General features: G+C 34.9%; 1 pseudogene; it reads left to right on the top strand.

Annotated features, from left to right (window-relative positions):
* The first annotated feature begins 945 nt into the window (after positions 1-945).
* On the top strand, positions 946-1,433 carry LOC118833814 (annotated as a pseudogene).
* Positions 1,434-3,705: the final 2,272 nt, after the last annotated feature.

Genomic DNA, 3,705 nt, shown 5'->3' with positions numbered 1-3,705 from the left:
CCAATTATACTGACATATCAGTTATCAAAATATTTTTAAAATAATTTATAGAGGCCAGGTTAAGAATTTTTCTAAAGTATAGCAATCTCCTTTCATTTTCAGAATATCATATTATGACCTCTTTGACTTATCAAAGATGAATAATAATCCCAACTGATTTGAGCTGATTTTCATTAGAGGATAAAAGCACCTATGTTCTTTACTTTATATCTATAAGCCTATCTTTAAAGTCAATTACTTTGTATTACATAGAATATATCTTTCAGTATTGTTGTCTTTTGATTTGGTTTTAACAAATTTCCTTCCATTTCTAATATTTTTTATTTCCAAACCTATAATTCTATTTTTTCAGAGATTCTACTGATGTGGAGAAAATATATGTTCTAAATTATCAGCATGCTTGTTTATGTTTTCAATCTCATCTTTTATAGATGATTTTTGCCTTGAGTCCCATCCTTATTTCTTCTTTGAATTTATTTCTCTTCAGAAGCCATCATTCTATTGTTTTGAAAGTTCAATTAAAATTTAAATCTTTACTTTCCCTTTCATGAAATACTTCCCAGTTGCCTTCACCCACTTTATAATATTTATTCTTTTTGAATTGCTCTCTTCTGAATTGTTTGCTAGTTTTCTCTTCTATATGAATATCACTGCAGGTTTATTTTAAGTTTATTTGTTGACTTTCACCCAACCTTTCTCTTGCAATCTTTGCTGATTATTCTTTTCCTTCTGTTCCATATAGCATTGTAACAAGCCTTGCTGTGCTAGGGCCTTCCCTTACCCATTTTTTTTCACTTCTCTTTGCTCCTGTCAAGATAACCAGGGCTAGGTGATGTCAGTGACCATGACCCTCCTTTTACAGATGAAGATGAGAGTGTGTCTGCTGTGGATCAAGTTCCAGGGCCAGGGGATGGTGTGGGGCTCCCCAGGGTAAAGGTAGCAGTAATGCTCACATTAGTGAGCAAATTGAAGAAGGATGAGGGACTTAAGGGATCCTGTTCATCTGGCCCGACCTCGGACTCCACACAGAGAGTGTCTGTGGGGGACAAACTGCTTGTTAAAGAGGTTGAAGAGCTTTAAGCCAATTTACTTTGTACATGAAAAGTGAATTTTCCTGATCCAAACAAGCTTCAGTACTTTCAGCTAAGTCACCCCAGCCTCCCAAAGTAAAATGTTTGACTAGAATCTGGCACCCTAACATCATGGATATGAGGGAAATCTGTCTGAACTCACTGAGAGAACATTCAATCGATGTCACTGGATGGGCTCCCACAAGAACATTAGAGGATGCTGTGTGGGGATTAAACTCTTTATTTAGAGACCTTTTGAATTTTGATGATCCTTTGAAGATTGAAGCTGCAGAGCATCATCTGTGGGACAAGGAGGACTTACAGAATAAAGTTGAAGATTACATTAAATGTTGCTCTAGATGATGAAGCATGGCAGAACCATGGTTCTACAACTCCAAGTTGTATCTATCATTTTATCTTATTTTTAGGTGCAATTATTATCTTCATTTTACATATCTTTCATTAATAAGTGGTCTCTTTTTCTATTTTATTTTTTTATTTTTAGTTTACAACACTCAGTTCTATGAGTTTTGGAGTTCCAAATTTTCCCTCCCTCTCCTCTTCCCTCCCCCCGCAAAAGGCATTTAATCCAACATGGGTTCTACTTGTACCTTCGTATTAAACTTATTACATACTAAACAAGTTGTAAAGAATAATTATAAACACTGGAATGAATCGTGAGAAAGAAGAAATAAAACCAAAAAAGAAGGGGGAAAAAGAGAGAGCAAATAGTTTGCCTCAATCTGCATTTAGACTCCTTAATTCTTTCTCTCAATGTGCATAGCCTTTTCCATCATGAGTCTTTTGGACCTGCCTTTGAACCTTGTGTTGATGGGAAGAACCAAGTCTATCAAAGTTAGTCCTTACAGATACCATGTATAATGTTCTCCTGGTTCTGCTCCTTTTACTCAGCATCGGTTCATATAAATCTTTCCAGGTTATTATGACATCCATCTGTTACTCATTTCTTATAGGACAATAGTATTCCATTATATTCCTATACCACAGCTTGTTTAGCCATTCCACAATTGATGGCTTCCTTGACTTCCAATTCTTTGCCACCACAAAAAGAGCTGCTATAAATAATTTTGCACATACTGATCTATTTCCCACTTGTGTGATCTCTTTGGGATACAGCCCTAGGAGTGGGATTGTGGGGTCAAAGGGCATAGTTCCAAATTGCTCTCTAGAATGGCTGGATCAGTTGGCGACTCCGCCAACAATGTAACAATGTTCCAATTTTCCCACATCCTCGCCAGCATTTATAATTTTCCTGTTTTGTCATGTTAGCCAATCTTATAAGAGAGATGTAGTACATAAGAGTTGTTTTGATTTGCATTTCTCTGATCAATAGTGATTTAGAGCATTTTCATATGACTATAGATATCTTTAATCTCTTCCTCTGAAAACTGCCTGTTCATATCCTTTGACCACTTCTCAATTAGGGAATGACTCAGTTCCCTGTATATTTTAGAGATGAGGCCTTTATCAGAGACACTGGTTGTAAAGATTCTTTCCCAATTTTCTGCTTCCCTCCTACTCTTTGTTGCATTGGCTTTGTTTGAACAAAAACTTTTCAATTTAACATAAAATTCTCCATTTTGCATTTTGTAATGCTCTCTATCTCTTGTTTTGTCATGAATTCTTCCCTTCTCCATAAATCTGACAGGTAAACTATTCCTTGCTCTCTCAAATTGTTTATAGTATCAACCTTTATACCTAAATCATGAACCCATTTTGACTTTATTTTGGTATACAGTGTAAGATATTGGTCTATGCCCAGTTTCTGCCTTACTATTTTCCAGTTTTCCCAGCAGTTTTTGTGAAATAGGGAATTCTTAACCCAGAAGTTGGACAATTTGGATTTATCATAGAGTGGATTGCTATAGTCATTGACTACTGCATCGTGTACAGCTAACCTATCCCACTGATCCACCATTCTATTTCTTAGCCAGTATCAAGTAATTTTAATGACAGCTGCTTTATAACACAGTTTAATAACTATTATGGCTAGGCCACTTTCCCTAGCATTTCTTTTCATTAATTCCCTTGGAATTAATGGAACTTTTGTTCTTCTGGATGAATTTTGTTGTTATTTTATCCAGCTCTGTAAAATAATTTTCGATAGTTTGATTGGTATGGCACTGAATAAGTAAATTAACTTAGGTAAACTTGTCATTTTTATTATATTAGCTCAGCCTAACCATGAGCAACTGATGTTTTTCCATTTATTTAGATATGATTTCATTTGTCTGAAAAGTGTTTTGTAATTGTGTTCATATAAGTCCTGGGTTTGTCTTGGCAGGTAGATTCCCAAATATTTTATATTGTCTACAGGAACTTTAGATTGATTTTCTCTTTCTATCTTTTGCTGTTGGGTTTCATTAGTAATATATAGGAATGCTGAGGATTTATGTGGGTTTATTTTACATCCTGCAACTTTGCTGAAGTTATTCATTATGTCAAGTAGTTTTTTACTTGATTATTTAGGATTCTCTAAGCAAACCGTCATATCATCTGCAAAGAGTGATGACTTAGTTTCTTCTTTGCCTATTCTAATTCCTTCAATTATTTTTCTTCTCTTATTGCTAAACCTAACATTTCTAGTACCAAATTGAATAATAGGGGTGATAAT

This window comes from Trichosurus vulpecula, chromosome 1, assembly GCF_011100635.1.
Source record: "Trichosurus vulpecula isolate mTriVul1 chromosome 1, mTriVul1.pri, whole genome shotgun sequence".
Lineage (NCBI taxonomy): Eukaryota > Metazoa > Chordata > Mammalia > Diprotodontia > Phalangeridae > Trichosurus > Trichosurus vulpecula.
The sequence above is the reverse complement of the archived record's forward strand: the minus strand, read 5'-3'. Positions and strand labels throughout refer to the sequence as shown.